Source organism: Canis lupus, chromosome 34 (genome assembly GCF_011100685.1).
Source record: "Canis lupus familiaris isolate Mischka breed German Shepherd chromosome 34, alternate assembly UU_Cfam_GSD_1.0, whole genome shotgun sequence".
NCBI classification, from domain to species: Eukaryota; Metazoa; Chordata; class Mammalia; order Carnivora; family Canidae; genus Canis; species Canis lupus.
Window position 1 is genome coordinate 41,047,739 of NC_049255.1, and position 26,577 is coordinate 41,074,315.

General features: G+C 46.6%; 2 long non-coding RNA genes across 3 annotated transcripts; one reads left to right on the top strand and one right to left on the bottom strand.

Moving 5' to 3' along the window:
• Positions 1-815: 815 nt before the first annotated feature.
• LOC111093850 lies at positions 816-26,268 on the bottom strand. 2 transcript variants are annotated; one of them, XR_005384038.1, is made up of 3 exons: positions 25,195-26,268; positions 3,935-4,053; positions 816-2,402 (listed from the first exon to the last, which is right to left on the bottom strand). It is a non-coding gene; the product is annotated as an uncharacterized LOC111093850 (long non-coding RNA). The 2 variants fall into 2 exon arrangements; XR_005384037.1 differs by lacking the exon at positions 25,195-26,268 and adding an exon at positions 24,074-24,856.
• Positions 21,663-25,483, top strand: LOC111093852. The gene is made up of 3 exons (XR_005384036.1): positions 21,663-21,857; positions 23,361-23,417; positions 24,010-25,483. It is a non-coding gene; the product is annotated as an uncharacterized LOC111093852 (long non-coding RNA).
• Positions 26,269-26,577: the final 309 nt, after the last annotated feature.

Here is a 26,577-nt window from a genome sequence, read left to right on the forward strand (position 1 = left end):
GGATGTCTTGCAGACCTCCCGGACCCCTAAGCACCCAGGTATTATAGATTATTGAGAGACGTTTAGGCCATTTCACAAACCCTCTTATTGTGCTGAAAGGACATCCATTGCTTTCATATCCAAAGTTCCACTAATCTAAAGACGACTTCGTATTAGGTAAACCTTAAGATCACAAAAGGTGATATTATATTACGAAAAGTACAAAAAAGGAAATCGTGACACGTGACCAACTCTCTGGTCTTTAAGCAGAAATTTTAGTTCCCAGTTAATGGACTACGAGGACTTCAGAAGAATCACCTTCGTGCATCAAGTTTTACAGATGATGCAGGACTTCCACATTAATCATGTCGTTTAATTCTTCCTGGATCGGGTGCTGCTGTTACCAGGACACAATGTGGCCTTGGAGAGTTCCACATTATAGGATGTTCAGGACCGTTTGATCATGAATGTGAGAAACCCAAAACTGTCTTATGTAAGAAAGGTGATTGAGTGGGAGAGTACTGATGTGATTTTTTGTTGTTGTTATTGTTTTTTTTTTTCCTTCCATAGACTTCTAGAAAGCATTGAAGAATCCATACATTGGGAGAGCCAACGTATAGGTGGGTTATGGGTACTTCCAGCCAGGCGCTAGCAGTTGGCCAGGGCTCTTCTCTAGATGTTGGCTGCATTCTCTCTCATTTCAGACTAGCTTTCTCCACGTGGCGGGACACGTACTTGCCAGAAGCACCTGAGTTTTTTTTTTTTTAATTTTATTTATTTATTTATTTTTTATTTATGATAGTCACACAAAGAGAGAGAGAGAGGGAGGCAGAGACACAGGCAGAGGGAGAAGCAGGCTCCATGCACTGGGAGCCCGATGTGGGATTCGATCCCGGGTCTCCAGGATCACACCCTGGGCCAAAGGCACGCGCCAAACCTCTGCGCCACCCAGGGATCCTGCACCTGAGTTTTATAGCGAAGTGTGGACCTACAGGAAAGAGATTATTCAACTTGTACTTCATTTCAAGACCACAGGCCCCCAAGAAGCCTGTGAGTGAGTGAGCACTTGCTCGGGAGCTGGGCCCTCATATGGGCATATGGTGGCTCCTGTGGCAAAAATGTATTATGGAGTTGTGGGAATAAAGGTAGGGAGGGGACCAATTCCTGGGGAGGATGCTCTAGGCCGAAAATCCCATAGGCTCGTACTCTGTACCGTGCACTGGTGGCCTATCAGCACAACCCTCAAGTCCATAGAAACTGAAGTTATGCTCGGCTTCCCCAGGAGAATGGCTGGATATTGCGGAAACTGCACAGGTCATTACCTCCAAGGAGGCCACATCTTCCCCACCTCATGCCTCCCCAAGGAGGTAGGCCTTTTCTGAATGGTCTGTGTATTCAAGCCTGGGATCAACATGGTGGGGGTTTGTTCTTGAGCTCCTAGTTTAAGGGTAAAACTGGTTAGAAAAGGACTATGAGAAAATTACTATTTCCTTATATGACAAGTGTCCGATGAGACAAGGATGAAGGTTCTGGCTGGAGTTGAAACTCCAAGTGCTTAGTCTTCCTAGGAAGGTCTATCTGCAGATGTTTCAACCTTCTTCCAAGGGGGAGGGGACCACAATTCTAGGAACTAAAAAGAGGAATTGTTTGGTGAGAATTGTCTGGTTCCCAGGCAGGGGTCAGGTGCGACCAGGCCTAGATAGCTGTGACGGAGCGTACGAGGCTGGCATCAGAGGTCTGTTCTTTGGGAGCTTAGCATGGTGCTGGTGCAGTTTGTTGTAATCACTTCCTTTTATTTCTCTGATCTCTCTGAAGCAGGGGCAGATTTCAGTTGTGCTGGAGGGAACTTCCACCCTCACCTCCACCCCCCATCCAAACCCTCTGACATTCTGTGTCCATTCTTTATGGGAGGAGCCTAATATCCATGGGGTTAGCTTGGTAGTGCTCTGGAATAACGGTGAGAAAATTCCAAGGGCCAGGAGAACCCCCCCTTTCGTGGTTGGTAATTACGCTAATGGGAGGAAGCTGTATTCGGTGTTTGGAAGCTGTGATGGCTGATTTTACGTATCAACTTGGCTGGGCCATAGTGCCCAGTTGCTTGGTAAGACCTCATTCTGGATGTTTCCGTGAAGGCGTTTTTGAATGAGGTGAACATTTAAATCGGTGGACGTTGAGTAAAGCAGATCCCCCTCCATAATGTGGGTGGGCCTCATCCAATTGTTTGAAAGCCTGGAGAGAACAAAGACCAGCCTCCTGTGAGCGAGAAGAAACTGGACGGGCAGCCAGCCTTTGGACTGCTCCCTGGGTCTTCGGCCTGTCCTACAGGTTCGCATTTACCAAGCCTCCACAACTGCATGAGCCACGTCCTTAAAACAGATCTCTTCTCTCCATACGCACACGGACGTGCACACATCCCATCGGGCCTGTGTATGTGGAGAACCCTAATTAGCACAGGAGCTATTCCTACAACCAAACTTGACACAGAGGTTGCCCACTCAGAGCTCTCCTTCCATAGTGGAGGCTGTTGCCCCACATAGCCTTCTACTCAGAGTATAAAAGAGAGAAGACATTAATTTCACAAACACCAGTGACTATTCATTACTTGCGGAGGACCTCTTTCTGCCAGGTCTTAAAACTCAGCAGGTGTGTGGGGTTGGGGGCAAAAAGGGGTTCCAGTTAGTAGAACAGCTTGGGCTGGGCGCATGTAGGGCACACAGGGATGGCAGGGAGTGGGCCAGGGTAGTAGGTACAAGGAGGTTGGAGGGGAATTATAGACTATGATGCTGGGAGAGGTTTGTGTGACCTGGATTGGCGGCCCAAGGAGGTAGGCCTTTTCTGAAAGAGGGAGAGAAATACTTGGAGGAGGGGGAGCTGGCAGTGCAACACTGAGTGCTTCAGAAGGAAAAGCCTGGGAATAAGGAATCCTTTTGGAAAGTTGTGATTATCTCCATATTAATCCCTCGATTCCTTGATTCGCTGGACACTTAGGGACCCCAGGCATTGTCCAACTTAGAGAGGAATGAAGGAGTGACCAAAGAGCCCCCCATTCCGGGGAGAGATGAGTGCGGTGCATGACATGCAAGCACATGCCTGTGGAACTATTTCCTGGTCTTCCGTGCTCAGGCCCGAGGCCTGGCCCACACCGGTTTCAACACAGAGCTGAGAGTTCAAAGTTTTTTCAGGGCACCCAAGGCAGTGATACAAAGAACTTTTGTACCTTGTTCATACATTGTCTCGTAGTCACAGAAAATAAAATTTTAGGTTGAAGTGGGGGAAATGGTGCTGGTAGTTATGACCCTGATATGAATACATCTTGTCAGCGCCTGTGGGAGAGAGGGTTTGTGCTCTCGGCTGACACAGGATTAGGCCCAGAGCTGGAGAGAACGCCCCTACACCTGGTCAACTCGGCGCTTAGGAGTCACATGGACCCCGGGAGCATAAAAGATTGGACTTGGACCTGGAGCCAGAAAGCAGTATTTTCTTATCTTTAATCTCCACAAAGTGTGTGTTTATTCTTCTCTCACAACGGCCAAGCCTAAGGAATACGCCGATTTTATTAAGGATTTATTCCTCTTTGGACAGCTGTGTGCCCTATAAACGGCCTCCTACAAGGAGGCAGGCCGAGGAGGAGTACGTGCCCTCCGAGAGCTGGCCCGGAAAGCGTCACTGGGCGGGTGATGTAAGCAGAGCCACACCTGGAGGGCCAGGCTTCAGGGAGGGCTGGGAGGGCTCGGCACTAACTCACCAACTTGGCTCCTGAGAGGGCAGGCAACCTGACTGCCTTTACCACTCGGTAAATGATATATTCTATCCAGACATATGCTACGAAGCTGACCCCTGAGAGGAAAGAAGGAGCCAAGGCCCCCTTTTGATTTGAGTTCGGGTTGGGCCGAGTGATGCCGAGGAGGAAAGCGGCTCTTCTGCTACTTTTCCTTGTTGCAACGGGCATGCTCACCTTCCCTGGGAGGGCCCTCCTCCTCCACCACAGACGCGAATCACTGCTTCATAGGTGTCATGAGTGGGAACAGCTGTCTTTCTAGAGTGTCCCCCCGTTGCTCCTTCCTCTAGTTCCTCCTGTCAATGAAATGAAATAATTAATTACCTTGAAAGTAATAATAACGACTATTCACTGAGGACCTACTACACATGTGTGTTTAATGCTTCCCATCACGTACCATGTTCAATGGTAGCCTGAGAATCAGAAAGAAGAACTTGCCCAAGTCACATACCTAGAAAATGAAGGAGTCTACATAGAAAGCTAGGTCTACCTCCTGTCCACACTTACACAAATTCTACTCTATTTAAGGCACCATCTGGGTCATTTTTACTTATTTCTTGTGCAGGTACAATGCAGGGCTTAAAGTCAGCATGTTTCAAGTGGAAAGGGATAATAGATCTAATTTTCTTCCTTCTAAAGATTCTCTGGCTCTTTCCATGGAGACAGAGTACAGGGAAAGGTACATGAGAAAATTTGGGGTCTTCCTTTTTTGAAGACTGTGTCAAATTTTTGAAAGCAAGACAGTAGGGAGTGACTTGATATTGTTAGAAATTAAAAATTTATTTTAAAAAATAGATAATTATGGTTAAGACTTTGGCATATTAGCTTCTAATATTTTCACTTAGAAAGAAACTGCTTGACTGTTTTAAAAGTAATTCAGACTATTTAGAAAAGAAAAACATGGAAAGTGAAAGTGAATCACCCATAATCCATTGCCCAGAAGTGGCCACAGTAGCTCCGGATGGACATGCATCTTTCTATACTTGCAATCACACAGATGCACTCTGTATAGCAATGGTGTCATGAAGACGAATGGATAAAAAAGATGTGGGGTGTGTGTGTGTGTGTGTGTGTGTGTGTGTATTATTGTGAAGACGTATGAGATGAGGTCAATCTGATATATATATATACACACACACACAATGCAATACTACTCAGATATTAAAAAAATGAAATCTTGCCATTTGTATCAACATGGATGGAACTAGAGGATATTATGCTGAGTGAAATCAGTCAATTAGAGAAAGACAACTATCATATGATCTCACTCATATGTGGAATTTAAGAAACAAAACAGAGGAGCATGGGGAAGGGAGGAAAAAATAAGATGAAATCAGAGAGGGAGACAAACCATAACAGATTCTTAACCATAGGAAACAAACTGAAGGCCCCTGGAGGGCAGGGGAGTGGGGAAGGGGTACCTGGGGGATGGACATGAAGGAGGACACATGATGTAATGAGCACTGGGTGTGATACAGGACTGATGAGTCACTGAGCTCTGCCTCTGAAACCAATAATACACTGTATATTAATTAATTGAATTTCAATTAAAAAAATCAAGATGGTGTCATGATATAGGCATTATTTCTTAGTGAGAAACTTTGAATTTAATAGATGAAAAATCAAATAAAACCCAACTACAGGAGTTTGTTGAGCCTCAAGTAAATTCTTCTTCGTGAAGGGTATTTTTTGAATATCCTTCTATTATGATAAGAGGTTGTGAAGAATGTTGAAAAGTTTCCACCGCCGATTTTAGATGGAATAAAAGAATGTTAACAGTGTGTTACTCTTTCATCTCCCCTGTGCCCATCTCTCAAATGCTATCGTATTATTATTTTCAAATCATCCAGATTAATAATGTTTATATTCTGTAATTATAATTCCATTGTTTTAGTATGACTTCTTTGTTTAAACAGAAGTGTTGTCTCTCTCTGTATCTCTCAAGAATAAATAAAATCTTAAAAAAAACCAGAAGTGTTGTTCCACACCAGTCTTCATACCATGATTTCTTTGATCTTTACTTTGATTCATCTTTTATCTGTTTGGATTTTATTGTCAGATATTTTTTCCAAAGAAGCACATCACCATATTTTCTGGTTCTTTCATGTTTGAGACAAGTCTGTTGTTGTTGTTTTTTTTATGAACTTTATTTTTTTTTTATTTTTATTTATTTACGATAGTCACAGAGAGAGAGAGATGCAGAGACATAGGCAGAGGGAGAAGCAGGCTCCGTGCACTGGGAGCCCGACGTGGAATTCGATCCCGGGTCTCCAGGATCGAGCCCTGAGCCAAAGGCAGGCGCTAAACCGCTGCACCACCCAGGGATCCCAAGTCTGTTGTTTTTATACAGAAAGGTATTGTGACTGAATCAACGCTCCTGAACACTTTTCACTGGAATTTCGTGTCTATTTCCCCCATCTTCTGCTATTGCATGTTATTGTGAAGACGTATGAGATGAGGTCAATCTGATATTTTTCACCTTTGTAGGTATATCAGGGTTTTCAGAAAAACAGAACCAATTGTGTGTGTGTGTGTGTGTGTGTGTGTGTGTGTGTATCCATCCCACATGCAGGATATTTCTATAGAGGTTTATTATAAGGGATCGGCTTCTGTGATCGTGGAGTCTGAGAGGTCTCAGGATCTGAGTCGGCAAGCTGGAGACCCACGACAGCTGATGTGTGGTTCTAGTCTGAGACTGCAGGCCTGAGAAGTCAGGGAGCTGATGGCGTCAGGTCTAGCCTGAAACCCAACAAGAGACAGTGTTTCGGTCCAAGTCCGCATGCTGGGAAAGATGAACATTTCAGCTCAGTGGTGGGGCCGGAGGAGTTCCCTCTCCCTCAGCCTTTTTATTCTGCTTGGGTCTTCAGCTGCCTGGGTGAGAGCCACCACCCTGGAGAAGGCAGTCTACTGATTTAGCCGTGAATCATATCCAGAAACACCTCACAGACACAACCAGAGTAGTGTTTACCCAAATATGTAGACACACACCATGATCCAGTCCAGTTGACACATAAAACTACCCATCACACCGGAAATGCACTTTTCTGGAGATCTACGGCATTCTTTCTCTGTCTTTGAAGTTCGGTAGCTGACCCAGGTAATGTCTGTACTGAGCCTTCTGTCTCAAATTTTCTCGGAACTGATTTGCATGTCCAGTTTTTCCTTCACTTGGGGTATGTGTATGGGGGTTTTTGTTTTTTTTTTTTGCTACTCTATCTTTCATTGCACCTTCTGCTTCATTTGTAGGCACCAATTACCATTTTCTGAGATGTTAGTATTTTTCCACTATATTTATTGGTGTTATTCTACTTGAATCCGTAGTTTGACTTTTACAATTTCATATTCACAGGTGTCTAGTCTCCCTTGCCATCTCTAGTTTACCAATTACGATGATCATGTTTTGGTCAAGTCTTTCTTTGACTCTAATTCTACTGTCTCATCATCTTTGTGCTCAGACTTTATTGAATTCCTTAATTCATGCTATGGCATGAAGCAAATGTTAATGCTTTCCTTCTAGGTTTTTATTTTTGGCCTTTTTTTCCCTCCCTCCCTCCCATTCTTCCTTCTTCCTCTGTGTTATGTTTTCAGAGTTCTCATGGCATTTATTTTCATCCTGTTCTTGCTTGGTCAGTTCTGTCCAAGATTGCCTCTCTCACAGCGTGGAAGACTTCTTAACTTGATTTCACTAAATCCAATGTCATCTTCTCTTGAAGAAGGGTTTGAAGCTGAGTACTTTTTCTTTTGTTTATTTTATGAAGCTCATATAACTTTGAAGGTCTGAACTTAGGGTTAATAACTGAGTTAGACCAGCTTTTTCTTTTTTCTCTCAGAATTGTCTCTTTCTTTCCCTACCCATTCAATTTTGAAAGATGGCATCAGGTTATACCCTGTTCCTTGCTTGGTTGCCTAAAAGTGTTCTTAAATCTATATTTTGCTCAAATTTTATGTGTTAAGAGAAGTTTCTTTTGTTTCCTTTCATATGTTTTGAGAGGTCTTAACCCAGGAGTTGGAATGATATGAGAGGGAACTAAATGAAGAAATTGACCTGTACTTAAGTCAGAGCAATTTTTGTTTGTTTGTTTTAAATTGACGGACCATCATCTCATTATGGCACAGGGGGACTGTCTGGTAGAGGGAAAAAGCACCAAACTGAGCATCAGATAACCTTAAATTCTAGTGCGTAGCTCTAGCATGTTCAGCTGAAACTGGGGAAAGCATCTCCTCTCTTTGATCCTCATTTTTGTCAGCTGTAAAATGGGATGAGCATATCAACCATGATTATTTCATGGAGCTCTTGTGAGGATCAAATAAGGTAATTAAAGGAAAGGGCTTTGTAAACAGCAAAGTGGCATTTCCTATAAGATACTGTCATTGTTCGTTTTTTACCGTCACTGTTATTGAGCTTTTATTTGTAGAGACGGTTGTAAGGATGGTTAGACTAGAGTTCTTTGGAATGGGACCTAGCAGGGTCGGGTGGCTGACCTTCTGATTAAGCCAGAGAGTTTTTCCAAGCATTCCCATTTCCCCTGTTCTTCATCTGGTAAAAAAAAAAAAAAAAAAAAAAAAAAAAAAATACTTAGCCTTTGAAGGATGTTTTTAGCCTCTTCTGTAGTCCATTTCTCTCCACTGGGAGGTAATAGGTTTAGACATTCACCTACCTGAAGACAGGTGACTACGTTTCTCTTATAGCTCTATGTTTTCTTAAATATTGGTAGGACATCCAAGCAATCCTTGCATTAAAGAGTTAACAGTCTCAATCATACTTCAATACTTTTTATGGTTCCTTTTGGATATCAAGAGATTTGCCCTGTTTTTAAGATTCTTTTCAAAACATAGGCATGAGAAATATGTTCTCTACTGACTAAAAGGAGGAGATCTAGGAAAGCTTTGACCACAAAGACTTGAGTAATAAACCTTATTTATAATAATAGAGAAGCCTGATTCATGCAAACCAAGTGAGTTATTGTTCACTTAGCGGTTTTATTTTGAATACTAATATTTTATTTATTCAACGTGACTGAATTTTAAAAATTTTCCCTCTAAAATACGCATATTTTAACAAGGCAATTGGTGCACAGGACTAGGTTTCATACCCTAACACATTCTGGAAAGTCGAATCGAAATCTCACTGACATCACTGATTTTGCATTCCACTTTATTCATGCTTTCAAAATAATTTTGGTTAGGGTAGAAGCAATCTTGGATTGAAGGGTTTTAAAAGAAACCCTTTATAGGGTGATTATGATTTTTAATTTTAGTTTAAGAAGTTGGGTAGTATTGCTTTGACAATCATTTAGCCCGCTCAACTAAGGAACCTACGCACTATTTCCTGCTCCCTATCACTGGACCTCACTGGCGGCCACACGAATGGGAATGGAGTCGTAGGACACCAAGCCCGGGGCCACCCAGTTGTAAGTATTGGCTGGAGATGAAGCGTCGGTGCTGGTCAGAGCCCACGACTGCTCTTGCCCTTGGAGCACGGCAGCTTCGCTGTCCACACGCGTGGCCCTGCTGCCGTCTGAGCAGTGTCTGTGTTCCTGAATGGTCCCCTCCAGCCAACACTCACATGCTCACCCTGGAAGCACGATTCCCACCGCTCCAGTTTCTACTGAAATTTAGAGGCCGGTTCTGCAGTACATTTTGGCTGTTCTTGTTTTGGGGACTTGTATTATTTAGTTATTTATTTTTATTATATATATATATATTTTATTGGAATTCGATTTGCCAACATATAGAGGGACTCATGTTATATTGAAATAAATCCCTCACATTATTTGGGAGGGTGTCCCTTATAGTTCTGTTTTCTTTACTACTTAGTAGCATAATTATTTCAAACCTGAAACAGAGATTGAAAATGGGGCATTTGATTTCAAGATACTGTAAGGAAGGCCATTATACCAGAACTTATTATGACATCTTTGCACTGTTAGAAAAAAAAAAGAAAAAAGGGAGAAAGAGCTGTCTTCGAAAGAATTCTATATTCCCTCAGCCTGTAGCTGATTTGGCAGGACAGGCGGGGTGTGGTTGGTGTTTTTATTCGCTGAAACTGGTAAGTTGTTTTCATTTCGATTCAGCATATCCGAAGTTCATTGCCTGGGTTGTCTTTGTGTGTCATGGACCCCCTCCCCCCAAAAAGAAAAGGCCAATATGGATTGAGGAAAACAAACACTAAGGAGCACGAGTGGAAATATCAGATCAAATACCTAACACAGGTTTTCATCTGGGGTAAAAAAAAGAAAAGGATTTATGGTCGGGTTTGTCAAGCTGCACACATGATGCTTTTCTGAGTTTGTTCACTCTTTTCTTGTGCTTTAACAGGTGGTGGTTTGCATGTGCCTCCCCCGTGCTCTTCTCGGCAGCCTGATGGGGTTCGCGGGGGAAGAGCATGCAGAGCCTGGCCCCAGGTCGGAGGCCGTGGGGGCCCTTGGTGGTTCTGTCCTTAGGCTCCATGGAGCCCAAGAAAGGAGGCTTTGCAGGGCAGGGGTCGGGGGGGCAGGGGAGGGGGTGGGGATGGAGGAGTGGAGGCAAGGGAGGAGGTGGGGGAGGGGGCGGGATGGGCTGGGGGCGGTTTGGGGGTGGGATGGTGGGGGCATGGGAGTGGGGGCGGGGCAGGGGCAGGATTGGGGAGGGCATCGGGGGTGGCATTGTGGGTGGCATCAGTGGTGGCATCAGGGGTGGTCTCGGGGGTAGCATCGGGGTGGCATCGGGTGGCCTCAGGGGTGGCATCAGGGGTGGCATCGGGGGTGACATTGTCACCCCTCCAAGCAGTGCTACGCCACCCCGGGACTCTGCAGCCCCCCGCCGGGCGTCGTGCTCGGTGCCGCACATCGCGGAGCCGCGGTCGGCCCACAGCGTACGCGGGAGTACCCTATGAGTATTATAATCAGTAGCGTACATAAAACATAATTAATATGATATATGAAATATTATTTTTGCCATAAACAATCAGAGTTTTCTTTCTTTAAGATTTTATTGGACTATGTGAGAGCGAGCAGGTGCGGTGGGTGGGCAGGGCCCGCGGGGTTGGGCCCAAATGCTAGGGGTCATGACCTGAACCTCCCCCCCCCCCCCCCCCCCCCCCCCCCCGGCAACCAGTTATCTTCTAAAGATGGTTTAAAAATGTGACCAAAATGCCTTTATCCTTGGTGGTTTCCCTCTGGAGCGCGTGCCTGCTGTTTCCCTAGAGCCTCCTGTTCTCTTGCTACGGGACTTGCCTGGAGTCGAGGTGTGGCTCGTCCGCCCGTGGGAGACTCAAAGCTTTGTCTCGAGTCTGAAGAAGTCCCCACTTGCCTTCGTTTTCTGAAAGGCACTTTGGCGCGGAAGGGGCCCAGGTTGTCCTTTCTCTGCGGCCTCTAAGGACCAGGTGCCAGGGGCTCCTGCGAGCGTCGTGTCCACAGGAAAGCTGCTGTTTCTGCTGCCGTTGTCCTGCGTGGATAGGCCTGTTGTCGCGGGCCGTTTTTAAGGTTTTCTGATACTCACTGGTTTTAAGTAATGTGACTGTAATGTGCCATAACGCAGTTTTATTCATGGGTCTTTTCAGTTTCGGGGTCTGTGGGTTAATAGTTTTCATCAAATCAGGAAAAACTGTAGCCCGTATTACGTCAAATATTTTTCTGCCCCTCCACCCTTCCTTTGGGAATTCCCGTTGCTGGCGTACTAGACTTCTTGCAGGAGTCCCACAGCTCACTGAAGCTCTATATTTTTTTTGGGGGGGGGATCTAAAAAAAAAAACTCACTTTGTTTCATTTTGGGCAGTTTCTTTTGTTACGTATTCAAATTCATCAGTGTTTTCTTCTGCAATATCTAATCTGCCATCAGTTCCATCCAGGACATTTTTCATCTTAGACATTTCAGTTTCTATCTCTAGAGATTCAGCTGGAGTCTTTATATATTCCATGTCTCTAGTTAACACATTTAATCTTTCCTATAGTTTCTTGAACACATAGACTACAGTTATAATAACTGTTTTTAATATCCTTGTTTGCTAAATTATCATCTGTGTATATCATCATGTGAATCTTGGGTCGATTTTGATCCATTGTTTTGGTTATCACGGGTCACTTTTTCCTGCTTCTCTTCTTGCCTTGTAAATTTTGGTTGGATGCTAGACATGTGATTTTTATCTTGTTGGATATTTTTATATTCCTATAAATATGCTTGAGCTCCGTTCTGGGTTGTGCCTAAATTTCTTGGAAACAGTAGCTCCTTTTGTGTCTGGCTTTAAAACTTTGTTAGGCAGAACCAAAGCCATGTTTAGTCTAGGACTCATTTTTCCCCTTTACTGGGGCAAACCCCTTTTAAGTGCTCTAACTGATGTCCTCACAAATGGTGTGGTTTTTCTAGTTTCACTAATGGGAATAGGCAATTTTTTCATTCCACGTGAGGTTAGGGTATTGTCCCCTTTAATATTTTCAGTTCCTTTCTTTCTTTCTCTCTTTCTTTCTTTCTTTCTTTCTTTCTTTCTTTCTTTCTTTCTTTCTCTCTTTCTTTCTTTCTTTCTTCTTTCTATCTGTCTTTTCTTTCTTTTTTATTGTCACTGGCCTCAGGTAGTTTCCATACCTGCATGCAGGGATTAGTACTCAGCGAAGTCCCCATGTCACTCTATCGATGCCCAGCTCTCTTCCCTCCGGTAATCTGCCCTGTGGATTCCCGATGCTTCGGCTTTCTCACGTACGGTTCTGTCTCCAGCTCAGGGCGACATTCAGGCTCTGCTTGATTTTCCCTTTCCTGTGCCAAACCTGGAAACTTGGTCTAGGCACAAAGCTAGGGCCGTTACAGGGCTAACCTTATTTGTTTCCTTTTTCTCAAATCAGTGTCCTTGGTGGCCTGATGACCAAGGTTTTGTGAACCATTGTTTCATCTATTTGTTCAGTTGTTTCAGGAGGGAGGATAAATTCAGTTATTTTTCTTTCATGTTGGCCAGAAAGAGAAGTCCGTTTAGAGTCCTTTAAAATATTATTCTCAGGGAGAAAGGATGCCTGAATAGGACAAAGCCATTGGTAATATAAGATCTATATACAAATTTGAGTAGGGTTTCATGGGACTTGGTGCCTAATTAAGCATGGGTGGCGAGAAAAGTTCCCATCCCTCATGACTGTATGACTGGATGGCAATGCCATTTTCTGGAATTAGGGGTTCAGGGGAACACGTGGTTAGGGAAATGAGTTCCAGGTTTGTACATGAGTTGTAGGTAATCCAGATGGAGATGACTCAGTGGCAGGTAGAAACACAGAACTGGAGCTCAGGAAGGAAGGAGCATGGATAGAACCATGGATTCTGGAGAAATCCTCCTAGACAGGCTAGTGCCCGATTCTAAAGGGCTATTTATCTCAAATTTTGTGATCAGGAATTAAATGTAGACCACTTGGTAATGAATGCAATCATTCCACTCTAAAAGAATTTATTGATATTAACACTGGGGTTTTTCTTTTAATTCACTGCAGTTTGTCTGTGTGTCCATTTTATTTTTCTCTAACAAATTTTAGACTGGCACGAAACAAAAACCTCAGCCCTCAAGGATGTCCTATCATATAGGGTACTGTCTCCACCTCTACTTGAGATTTTATTACGGTAAAAAAAATAAGAAAGAAAAAGAAAAGAATAGACTAAATGGTCTGCTTTTCTTTGAGTTTCTAAAATTGCATGTTTCATGCCAACATAACGTGTATCAAAAATCTTGTAAAAATACTTCAAAAAATGGCAGTTTGTTCAGTTCTTTGATATATCATGTAGCTCTTGAATTCACTGGAATCAAATGAATAAACGATACTATTATTAATGTGAGTCTTATGGTATTTCAAAACTTGGCTCAAGTTGAAACTTTCAATTTTACAAATTTTACTTTCAGTATTACATATGTCATGTCTTTCTTCAGTGGTTTCGACCAATGTCAAAGACATGGGAAAACGTAGGCTAAAACCTATTCATCTAAAATAGCAGTGCAGCAACTTATGTGGAAGTTAGGTGTGTTAATTTAGATTGTATGAGCACTTGGATGCGTGTATTTCTTTGACGAGGAGAAGAATGAAGAACGTGGTGTCATACAACTGTCAGGCCACACCAGGCAAGCCTCATTTCCTATCAAGTCTACCCTGGTCATTTGAAAAATGAGAATTTTCAAGATAGTTTTGTATTTCTGAGGATGCAAAAAACAGGATCCGGGGAGAGCATCAATAGTCCTAGATGCTGAATATTATTCCTGTCGCTTCGCTAGCGTGCAGTCCAGCTGACCTGCATTAGGCCACACTCCCTCTGAAGTCACGGTGGTCTTCGTGCTGACTGGGGGCACGGGGGTGTTTGAATGAGGACCGAAGCCTGTTTGCTGCTCCTCCAGCTGTCTCTGGAGCTTGTTTTTAGAGGTTGATGATAGGACGTTGACTTTTCCCAGGGAATGCCCTTTTGTGAGCAAGTTTCTAACCACCATGAAAATTTAATAATTAGGCTGAAAATAAACCAAATGCACTCTCGAGGAGAAGCTTAATCTGATTTACAAATGGAACTGAAGTGTCAGCCTCAATGACAATCTCAGGGAACATGCAATTTGGGAGGTTGTTTGTTGAATCCAAATCCTTTTCGTTTACTTTGTTTTTTGGCCTTTTTTGTGTTTCAGGGCTATCAGCACGTGGTACACGCAGCAATTAGATCTTTAGCAACACAGTTCACAGCAAAACTTAATTCCATTCCCTAATAATTTGTTTAGTATTTGATTAAGAAAATTATGGGTTCGTCCCTCATTCTGTCGTGCACGTGGTATCATGAAGCACCGCCTCTGTGAGCGCGAGGACCGAGCCACCCCCGTGACTGAAGTTTTATCAATTGAATTCACTTCGGATAAAAGTCATTCCAAAATGTTCTACTGAGCTTCTTGTCCTTTATAACATCCTCACAAACATGGAAAGGAATAAACTCCTGAGTCTCCTGCCATATGAACGCTGATGCCATTTTTGTATTTTCCCAGACTTTGTGGCCTTTATATATGCGGAGTTAGTCATAAAATAGGAATCATGTAAAATTAGAGTCGATATAACTTAGTTACCTCAGGGTAGTTCAAGGGGTTTAATAATACGGACACTCTTTCAATAGGGCCCCCGATTTCTATTCTGAGAACCTCGCTACCCTGGGAACACTATAGACTACGGGTTTTAATCCCAATAAGATATTTGACAAGTCTCCCCTGCGCTTGCCGTAACTTGGAGGTAGGCCTGGAGCCTTGACTAGACTGAAGTTCAAATTTTAGGCGAGAATATTTCGGAGGCGGTGCTGTGTCCTCGACGCGCTGGCAGCGGGAGGCGTGCAGAAGCTCCTTGTCCTACTGCTGGCGGCGGCGGGTGCACTGGTGGCTTCGGTGCTGCGGCCCGGCCGTCGTCGTGAGGCTCCCGTCACGTCACGCGTGTCGCCTTCCCTCCAGTGCTGGGCGGGGCGGGGTGGCCACCACTTCATTGGGGCTTTGCTTTTTTGAACATACGGTGCATAAGGGAGCTCGTTCTCTTCATTTCTCCTGTGCACTAGCTTCGGCAGGTGGGGCAAGGGGACGAAGGGACGGGCCGAGAGGACGGCGCCGTGATGCGGGGCGGCCCGAGGCTCAGCCCCCCAGTCGGCGGTGGCGCCGGGTGAGCGCGTGAGGGAGGTGCCGGCGGGAGTGGGATCGGACGGTGAGCAGAGGCGCGTCCTGAGAGCAGGGGACGTGGGGGGCCGCGCTCGGCGGGGGCGGGGCCCAGAGCACCTGCAGACAAGGAGCGACAGCCCGTGCCTCTGGGTGACTCTTGCTCCCGGGGCGGCGGCGCTTCACCACCCTGTCCTCGCTGCGCCGCGTGCAGTCTGGTTTGGTTGTGGTGTTTTCCTTTGCTGGTCGATACTTTTTATTTTTTTAAAAGATCTTATCTATTTATTCATGAGAGACAGAGACAGGGAGAGGCAGAGACCCAGGCGGAGGGAGGGGCAGGCTCCGGGCGGGGAGCCCGACGCGGGACTCGATCCCGGGACCCGGGGTCACGGCCTGGGCCGGGGCAGGTGCTCCACCGCTGGGCCCCCGGCGCCCCGGCCGCCGGCCCTCAGACGCCACATTTCTCGGGCGGGGACGAGGGCCAGTCCTGTCCCGGGAGAGGGGCGGCTCGGACAGGCGGGAAGGCCCGGGAGCCACCCGGCCCGGCTGACCGCCTCCCCCTCCGCCCTCCCCCGTGCAGGTCCCCGCCGGGCCCCGGGGCGCGAGCGGCCGTCCCTCGGCCACGGCCCCGGGGATGAGCTCTCGGGCCCCGCCGGCGTTTCCTCCCGACGACCGCGGCCTCGCCACCCGGGGCCCTGGGCCAGGACAGCCCCCCCCGCCCCCCCGGCCTGAGCAGCAACGTCCAGAGGAGAAGCGCCGTCCCGCCGGAGGAGGTGATGTTCCCGTTTGGCTTCGCGGGTCCCTTTCGTCGTCTCTGCTCTTAAATTCCCACTCTCGGTGGGAGCGTGTGTCCTGGCCCTGTGGTTTGGATCCAAGAGAAGACTGAGGCAAGGCGCTTCGAGAAAGACCAGCCGGACAAGACGCCACAGAACCCTTCCCCAGCACCCCCGGCTCTCAAGGCCAAAAGGACTGTCCTCACAACCGGCAGCAGGTCACCTTCCCGATGGGGCCCGTCCCCTCTCGCATCTAAAAATATTTGTGAATGGCTGCATTTCTTTCCTCTCCTCACTCTTTTCTCTATAGCCTGACAGTTATCCGGGCTGGTATGACAAGTGACACGAGTCCACGTAGGGGAGGGGCAGAACAGAACCTCTTTAAAAGTTGAGGTTGGTGGGATGGGGCTGGCGGGAGGCCCAGACGGCAGTGTGAGTGGACGCCCCGTCTTGGGTGCGCTTGGGGCCCGGCCTCCTGCCCCTCCTGCCCCTCCTGCCCCTCCTGCCCCAGGGGCCCAGCCTCCTGCCCCTCCTCCCCGGGGCCCGGCCTGGGCGGGTGTGTACGGCGGGGCCTCCGGACCGCGTCCCCCTCCCAGTGTGTCCCTCCCCTCCCTCCCCGCCTCACCCTCGCACCCTCTCCCGTCCGACGCGATGCGCTACCAGCAGGGCCTCAGAGAGCGTCTCTGTGCGGGGCCGGGCATCCCCGCCGGCATCTGGGCGGCAGCCACCAGGGCGGCAGACAGCCCCGCTCCGGCCCGGGCGGCGACACCTTCCTGCATCCACTGGTGCAGCGACGCGGGGAGCCCCAGCCCGCCAGCCGGCCTTCTCAACCACGAGTTCAGTGGAGCAGTTGTCACCCTTCCTTGGGAAGCTAAGCTCCCTAACAAGTGCCCTTTACCCCACTTCATGGGAAGAGGAAAATCCCATAGGTGGGTCGTCAGGGTCAGGAACTGTGGTCATTTTTACGTCTTTCTTCCCAGATCCCCGGGAATCCGGGAATATGGGGGAAGAACACCTGCTGCTGGTTGGTGGGAAGCACGTCCCGCATCCCGTGGGCTAGTGACTCCACCTCAGAGGATGCTCTCAGCTAGCACCGTGGCTGCGTCTTTAGGAGGCCGAGCAGGCTGCTTCCAGCTGTTGGTGGAAAGCCCCATGAGTTCCATGGGCTTGAGCCCATTGCTCTGCTTTTGTTCTTTTTGCTGTGAAACAAGTTGCTGAGCCTGAAGCAATTTGTATGGGGCCCCTGAAGGTGGATGAGGCAGCCCCTAAGAACGCAGCCGGGCCTTCTCAGAAGTATCGCGAGCAGAGAATACCAGCCATTTTCCAGAACAACCACCTATTCCAGTGAAGACTCTTGTGGCCCCTCGGTTATGGGGCTGGCTGACTTAGATCACCCTTCCCCACCAGGGGTGCCAGAATGGGAGCCAGCCTTGGCTGCTGCTTCGCCAGCTCGAGCACCGAGTGGTGGCAGTGGCCGCGTACCAGCTGGTGACGGGAAGTCCACGTTGTTGGACCCACGCAGCCTGCATTCCTGCTGCCATGTCTGTGGCCGTAAACCTATTGACCAAGCACCTGCGTGGCTGGAGGCAGAAGCCGACAGGCAGGCTTTCTCTCCTTTGTCTGAAACAGGCGTCTTTGTGGACGTTCACATAATTAAAATTCACACAGATATCCCCATGCGTGGTGCCGGTCTGAGAGGTCCGCCTACACACTGCTTGGCAGACCATCTTCCGATCCTTTCTTTCCAAATCCCTCATGGTCCAGCCAAACCATTGGTTATTGCCCATCAAGCAATGTAGGTGCATCAACATCTTGGGCCACGTCTCAGTCCAGCCAAAGTAGACGGCGACACGCATTGCTTGACGTCCTGCCCACTGAGAGGATTTTTCTTCCATAGTGTTTTTTTTGTGGTTTGCTTTTTAGCCTACTTCTGCTTGTGGCTATAAATGTTCCATTCCTAGTTTGCCAGTATATTAAGGAAGAAACATCTGTAAACCAGACCATTTCTCAGTCATTTGTTCACAGGAATAGCTCCATAAACCTCTCGCATTGGATGAAGGAAAGGTGGATATGCAACAGAAGAATGCGTCCCAGGAGCCCGAGCCATCAGCACACATGGCTTCGTTGCCCTCTGAGACCTGCTTGAGTCTGCCGTTGCACACACCCGTCTACTTGGTGCAGAAGCGTTGCTGTGCGTGCAGAGCTGTGTGGCCTGATGAATCAGCCAAGACCAGTCAGTGAGAGGCAGCTCAAGTCACAGGCCCGAGGTTCACATTCTCTAAGGCCCAATAGAAAGGCAGGGGCAGTTTTTCAAAAGGAGAATAGTTATCTGGAGCAGAGGGCACCACTTCCTTTCAACCCCCAGGGTGTGCACGCGGTCATGGTCCAGGGGTTGCCATGGGCTCCTTATGGCATCCCTGTATACTGCAGTGACACCCGGTGCTCCTGGATCTGCTGAGATGGGCCATGTAGCCTATATTAGCTGACACTGGGTTAGTACGGTCTCCACGCTGGACTAGCCGAGCCTTCCTTTACTTTGTCGTCGCTCCGTTCCGGCTGTCTATGGGCTTAACACTGAGCTGGTCAGAGAAGCGCACTGAGAATATGCTATATGTTGCCTCCAAAGTATGGAGGCCCACCGAGTGGTGAGAACTGTTTTTGGTTATAGTTGGTGCAAGGTGTAAGGAATCGTCTTTCACCTTGGAGGGAATATCCCAACAGGACCCAGAATATTGGGTTCCTAGGCACCTCATCTGGGTGACTGGCTCCTAAGCTTCATGGGTTGTCACCTCTTCCCTCCGATGAGCATGCGTCTTGGGTGCCCAGTGGACATGCTACCTGCTGTTCATCAGATTCAAGCATCATGTTGTCCTCCGTGCAGTGGACCAGGCTAATCTCTCCTGGGATTAAGTTCCTTGCAGACTAGATTATGCTAAGAGATGTGACGTAGCCCTAAAACAAGATGATGAAGGTATTTTCTGGTAGTCCATTTTACATCTAAAACTGATATGGGGAAAAAAGCGATTATTAGAGCAATAGCTGCCCAAATATGGGGCCATCATATGGAAGGCTGGAATTGGGCCTGGAAGATGATGGGAAAATAAAAAGAATCAAGTTCTTTACAATTCATGGAATGTGGATTCTGTGGCAGATAATGTGGTTGGGAGTGAGCATGGAAGAAACTTTTAAAAATATATCAAGATATGATTACTGGGTCTTCCTTTGAAAGGGACATCATATGGCCCCTGTGGCATTCTTGGCTCGTTGTAAAACACTGTCAAGTCTTTTAAGGATTATGTGGAAGATACATGAGTTAATGATAGAAAACAGACTCTAAATGGTGCAAGGTCCTTGCCGTTTACTGTAGCTCTTTCAACAGACGTGTAGAACAGTCAGGCTAAGTAAGGCGCATTCCCATTGTGTAGAGGAAGAAAGCGAGGTTTTCTGTATTCAGGTAACTAGTCTGAGTTCTCACAGCTGCTCAGTAGCAGAGTTTCAAATCAAAACCAGCTGTATTGGTTGGACACTGGTACAGGTGGTGTTCCATGTTCCACATGCTGTGCATGTGTTGATATAATTGCAATATTAATTCACACACTTTTGTCTTATTTTTCTCTCCTCTTCCTTCACAATCCCTATCACAACTTTTGAAGACTGGGAAAGAATGGTGGTCTTTAGTTTGTTCTTCACGTAGCGGGGATCCACACCCAGCTTCCTGGAAGCGTGGTGGAGAGATCTTGGAGAGAGTGGCTATGTGGTGAAGCTGGAGAGGCCGAATATCAGGCCCTGGCCTTTCTGGCTTTGGCAGAGTTCTGTGCCAAACTTGGCAGGACTCACAGAGCTGTCTGAACTTACGGGATGGCGAGAGCTTGGACAATGAGCGCACGGGTGGTGGCTGGTCTGGGTTGAAGACCAAGTCATGTGATCCGGGTAGGCTCCTGGGGGCTTTTGTACAACATGGGGAGGCCCGGTAAGAGGAGGGCTTATGTTCAGATGTATTTTGATTTTGGAACAAAATGAAGTATAGTGACATTTGTCATCAAACCTTGTGTGTGGAGTAAAAGTCACACCTCCTATTTGTGTATTTATTCTGGGGCATAGAAGGGAAGAGCAGGGCAGCGGTGTCAATCGGACTGCGGTCTTGGGCATTAGAGAGCTTGAGGGCTTGCTTTCTCTCACCAAGGGCTCAGAAGGAAGAGTGGACCTTAGGTGCACCTACATGTCACCATCAACCGTTTTTGGTCTATTACTGGTATGGGCCAGTGGCTGATTCACCTGGTGCATGGGAGAGAGCGCTCATGAGGCCAAGATCGGGCTCTCGTTCCCATACAGTGAAAGACAACGAGTGAGAGAGAAGTCGAGCTCCAGTCACCGTGGGTTGAAGCCCTAACCCGCACCAGCTGCCTTACAAACATGTGCGCTGGGTTACGGGTGGTCAGGCCAGGGGTGTGCACAGGTCAGCACCAAGGCTCGCCATCGCCAGGGCAGGGACGCAAGGTCCCACAGATGTCCCTGTAATCTCTGAGTGCTTGGAAAGGAGCAGACGCTGCTGCCGTCTGAACTAATTCACAAAAAAGAAACATATCAAACCAAGTCCCTCTAGTTTCTGAATAGAATCTGATATGGCAAAAGGCTCTATCGCTCATTGGCTCAGTGCCACATCCCACCTGCATTAAACATTTCACCCAGAATCTGTGCGTATTGTATCATTCACTAAAATGATACAAATTTTAAGAAGCCTGTTTAAAATTCTGCAAAAGAAAGGTGAGAATTCTGAGATGACATTTTAAATAAAAATGCTGTAAAGGAAACCGTTATTAGTACATGTGCAATGTTCCTAAGATTTTTCCCCCTATTATTGTGGTACAATTTATATACAATGGGCTGGTCTTAAGGGTTTGGTTCAGTGAATTTTGATACTTGTATGTACCCATGTAATCACCCCTCAGTATATGGTGCAAAACCCTTCCGTCGTCCCAGAAGGTCCCCTTCTGTTCTTTCCCAGTCAGTTCCTCCTAGGCGACCACTACTGTATCATGAGAGATTAGTTTTGCCTTTTCTTTCTTTCTTTTTTTTGAAAGATTTTATTTATTTATTCATGAGAGACACACAGAGAGAGAGACAGAGACACAGGCAGAGGGAGACGCAGGTTCCCTGCAGGGAGCCTGACATGGGACTCGATCCCAGGCCTTGGGATCAGGCCTCAAGCTGAAGGCAGACGCTCAACCACTGAGCCACCCAAGGGTCCTAGTTTTGCCTTTTCTTGAACCTCATGGAGATGCGGTCAAGCACTATGGACTTCTTTGTGGTTGACATCTTTCACTCAGTGTTTTTGAGGTTCATGCACTTTGCTACATATATCAGAAGTTTACTCCTTTTTATTTGGGTATGAAGATACTACAAGTTGTTTGTCCACCATCCTGTTGGTGGATATTTGGGTGGTTTCTTGCTTTCAGCTATTAGGACTAAAGCTGCTATAAACATTTCCCAAAACTATTAAAATTTATGTTTAAATTCTCATTTTTCAGGCGAAATCTCTCAGAGCAGTAAAAGTTCTTCCACAGTGTCTCCTACAAACTGTTGCCTGGTTTCTTCACTTTGCTTTGATGTTTTCTGCAGTTACTGAGATAAAGGAGTCACGAAAAGTTAAATGTTCCCAAGTGACTGATGAGTTAGGGGTACAGTATTGAGAAGGACCGACTGAAACACAGGTTCCGTGCATCAGGTGGGCATCAGCTTCCTGAGCCATGCCCACTTAAATCCAAACAAGTATGTTTTGCATCACACCTTTCAAAGCCCCTCTTCTGTTTGCCAAGATGGGTTCATTCAGTAACTCGTTGTTGGCTTGTTTCCTCAACAGGAATCTGTCCGGCTCCTATTATATGTTTGTTGGGCTGGTGCTGGGCTCTGCACACATTACGGCAAGGGTTACCCTTGGGTCAGACCAGGGTGATGCCCATAGAGGAAAACTACCTGCATGTTTTTGGGATTGACCTGAAGACAAATAAACTGATGGGGTAGAAGTGTGGGGAGAGTTTTGTGGAGACATCAGGATTTATAAAATATATGTCCCTGTTCTTGCCAAGAGCCCACCTGATCATATTCTAATGACGGTGTCTTTGTTCAACTGTAATTTATCTCATTATGGTTTCCTCTCCCATTTCAGGGGCAGAACAGAGACTCTTTTCTTTTTTTAAGATTTTATTTATTTATTTGAGAGAGAGAGAGCACACGAGCAGGGGAGGGGCAGAGGCAGAGGGAGAGCAGACTCCCTGATGAACAGGAACTCTGACATGGGGGTGGATTCCAGGACGTGGGGTCATGACCCGAGCCTAAGGCAGATGCTCAACTCATGAGCCACCCAGGCACCCCAGAGACTGTTTTCTATTGGTGTTTGGTATCTCAGTCCAAGGCCTGCTCTCAGAAGCGAGTAGCTAACTCTGTTTAGGTTTGCAAAGTAATATATTTTTTGTATTTAGCAAGTAACTAACTCTGTCTAGGTTTGCAAAATAATAAATAAATAAAATGCAGGAAAAGGGGCATCTTAGGTGGGTCTTCAAGAGGATATGAGGGTGCTGGTGAGTGGTAGGGGGCTGCTATTCCAAACAAGGAGCATTTTGGTCTGTGGAGGTCCTTTGGGCACTAATTGTTTTCTTTCTTGAAAATGTTTCCATTTAATATTCCTGAATCACCATCATGATTTTGAATCCCTTTTAGCAATTCAGCTTTTAATTAACTTTTTAAAAGCCCTTACTACATACATATCTATGTAGCAAAATGGTGGTGAGCCAAGATTTTTTTTTTTTACAGAAGATTATGTTCTTGTCATTTCTTTAAACAATTATTCTGTTGAATGCCTTACATACAAAAGAAGAATATGACAAAAACAAAATAGTTGCCTAACGTCTCAACAAAGACTTTTATCCTGAATAGAATGAATAAAGGGGATTGTTATTATTATGATTTTTAGCCATCCCTGGTAGGAAGAATGATCTATTTTTCCAATAATTTAAAAAATTAAATAGTTTCTCCTTCATAATTGATAATCAAATCCAGCCAATTTAATTTATTGTTGAAGAATATGCATCTCTTTGGTTTATAAAGACGATTATTAACAAAGAGATTGGAATCTCTTTATTTCACAGTTATCATTCGAGTGGAAACTGTACATAAGGATTCAGGAAGAGTATTTTAGTATTACTTTTTTTTTCTTCCTTTATGCCTACAGGCTTTGAGTAAATTGCATAGGAAACTTCTCTGATTGAATGTTGGAGGTCATCTTTTGGTAAGCATGGCACACAATGAGCCTGGGCATTATGAATTCTAAGATGCAAATTACAGGAGCTTTGAAGCTAGGGATGATTCTCCTAGGCAGTGCGTTGCACAAAGGAGCGGAGTGGAAATGTCATCATTTATGTTTTATTTTGGACAGGATCATCTCCTCAATTCTTTCCTTTCCTACTTTGCTTTAGCAGATTCTGACATAAAAGAAATCTCATATTCTGTGTAGATATAATGCAGAAGTCTAATATTTTAGAATTCAGAATAAAACTTTCTTTCCGTGCCTTTAATAAGATCTTAGAGCATTTAAGAAGCATTAATTAAGCTTTACAAAGCAACTGTAAGATGATTTGGTCAATTCAAAAACATAGTCATAAAGTCTGTGCTCAACTTTCAATTACTCTGTGTCCCAGTGGAGAGAAAGCACAGATAATACAAACCACAGATAATACCCAGACCACTTCTACTCCATGAACAATGGCAAAGATACTTTTAAAAATGCGGCTAATCGCTTATATTTGATCTTAGAATGCATTCTATATTTTTTTCATAAAACCAGATGAAAATATGTTGCCATAATTATGCTTCACTTAAAGGAGATCTACAGTGACTTCGGTCTCCTGGTATATATGCTGATTACTGGAAGAACGAAATACCTACGTGTCGGAAGTGGTCCTGAGATTAGTGTCTGCCTGTCTGCGATCGGCAAAGTGAAGTCACCTCCACCAGGTTGCATTTCATATGAGAGATGGGCCAGTGCTCCTGGTAGGGAATCTACACCAGCTGAGCCCCACTCATCTGACGGGCAAGCACGAGGCTCCCTAGAGTGACAGATGACTTGTTAGGGTTACTTAAGAACATTATTATTTATCATAGAGAAGAGGGCTCAGGGAAGGGAGAGGGAGAGAGAGGGAGGAACTTAAATTTTCCACAGTTGAAGAGCGTCCAAGCCACATTGTCTTGGCATTCAGCTACCATTAAACGGTCGTAACTCGATGGCAACAGCCTCCACCGAGACTGTTCTAGGCTCGGGGCCTTGTCTGTTTCCCGTGTCTGAGTTGGGTGCCACTCCTGGACTCTGCCTTGAAGGCTGCAGGTACCTGTGGTATGTGTACGCTTCACCGCGTTGCCTCTGAAGGCTTCTGTGCACTGTGGGAAGCTGGGACCATGACGACCTTGTTTATCATTTCGGTTGGAGATCCTACCAAGTGGCTCACCAGGGATTATCATTCACTAAATACTAATGGCAGTTGCATACAGTGCTCTCTTAATGCAAAAAAGATCAAGGAAAGAATGTATTCACAGCTACAGTCACATACGCTCACGCTCTCTCCCTTTCTATGCCCACCCCTCCACGTTGAGCCCCAACTCCGATGCCCACCCCCTTCCATGTCGAGCCCCAACTCCTATGCCCACCCCCTTCCACATCGAGCCCCAACTCCAGTGCCCACCTCCTTCCAGGTCGAGCCCTGACTCTGATGCCCACCCCCTTCCACATCAAGCCCCGACTCTGGTGCCCACCCCCTTCCATGTCGAGCCCCGACTCCTTCCTAGCTGGTTTCTCTGCCTATTACCCAAGAACCAGAGCGGATGGCTTAGAGATGGCAGATGCTGGGCTGTCACAGATAATATACAGGGTGTACATGACATCTAGAAGTGGTAGCTTTAACAGAGAAGCAACTTTTTGATATGGCCTAAAAGTAAACCACTAAACTTTCAGCTTCCCGAAAAGAATCCATAAATGTACTCAATGGACACTCTTACCCCACAGCGAGCCTTACCCCAATTCTAAGCAAATCAAGCTCTTCAGTGACCTCTGGACGGTGACACAGGTGACAGGGTTCGTGGTCAAGCCAGGGCTGGGTTTCCTGACCCTTCCAGCAGTGTGTTCTGAGCATGCTCTAGTCCAAGGCAGCACGGGCTGCCATAACCGAATGCCACTGATGGGGTGGCTTACACAACAGGCATTTATTTCTTGCAGTTCTTACAGTTTTGGAGGCTGGGAAGCCCAAGATTAGGGTGCTGGCAGACTCAGTGTCTGGGAGGGGCCCACTTCCTGGTTTGCAGACAGAGGGCTTTTCTGGGGAGGGTGCTGGGGGGAGGGACAGGGAGAGAGGCAATGCTCTGGTCTGCTCTCTTCTAAGAGCACCAACCCCATTATAGGGCCTCCACCCTCAAGGCCTCCTCCAATCCTAATCACCTTCTGAGGTGCATTTCCAAATGCCCATCACACTGGCAGGCTAGGGCTTCCACCAATGAACCTGGGGTGGGGGTGGGGGGACACGAATACTCAGTCCGTAGCACCCATGCCATCTTAAAGGGAGAGTAGAAAGGAGGCACCTACTGAGCACCAGCCCTGGGCGGCCTCAGGACTCTCCTTTCCATGAGCAGATCTGATCCATTTCCACAAATTTAGGACTAGTTTTGCTTTTAAAATTGATCTTTGAAAAATAATGGAATTTTCCTGTATATCAGGGGCCACTGCTAAGAGCCCAAGTGCTAGAATCTTACAACTGAGCCCTGGTGAGGTCAGCGTGGTCTGATGGAGCGAAGTGGGTATGACAGTGACAGGCAGCATTGGGGGGGGGGGTGGCCCACCACACGCTTTAGGAGGAGGTCTGGTCCTACAGCAAGAGTTGCTCAGAAGTGGGAGGATCCCAGGAACGGAGAGAGACGTTGAGGGTGGGCCATGTGGAAAAGTCCAGAAAGGCCGGTGGCTGACATCCAGAGTGCTCACCTTCAGACCCAGGCCCTCTGTCTGCGGATTGTGGCTGCAGGCCCCTCAGAAGGCCCTGACTTTTGCTTTCCCAGCACTTACCACCAGCTGTGATTATACACCTCTCTGTGCGGTTTAATTTTCCTTTTTGGTCCTGTCTCCCCTTTGGCAAACGCTATGCATTTCTGTCTTGTTCTGTCATTGTTCCTTTATCCCCTTAGCACAGTGTTTGGCATGTAAAAAGCACACATGCATGTATTTCTTCGCTGGATTAATGAATTAATTTGAGGTCGTTGCATTCATTCCCAGAGGGGCTGAGTTAGCAGGTAGGGTGGTCGCACAGAGCTTCATTGATGGAAAGGGCAAGAATCCCAGTCATCAGACGACGATGGGTCGGGGCCGAAAAAGGAAGTCATGGATGCCGAGACTCAGAATCCGGGGCCAATGT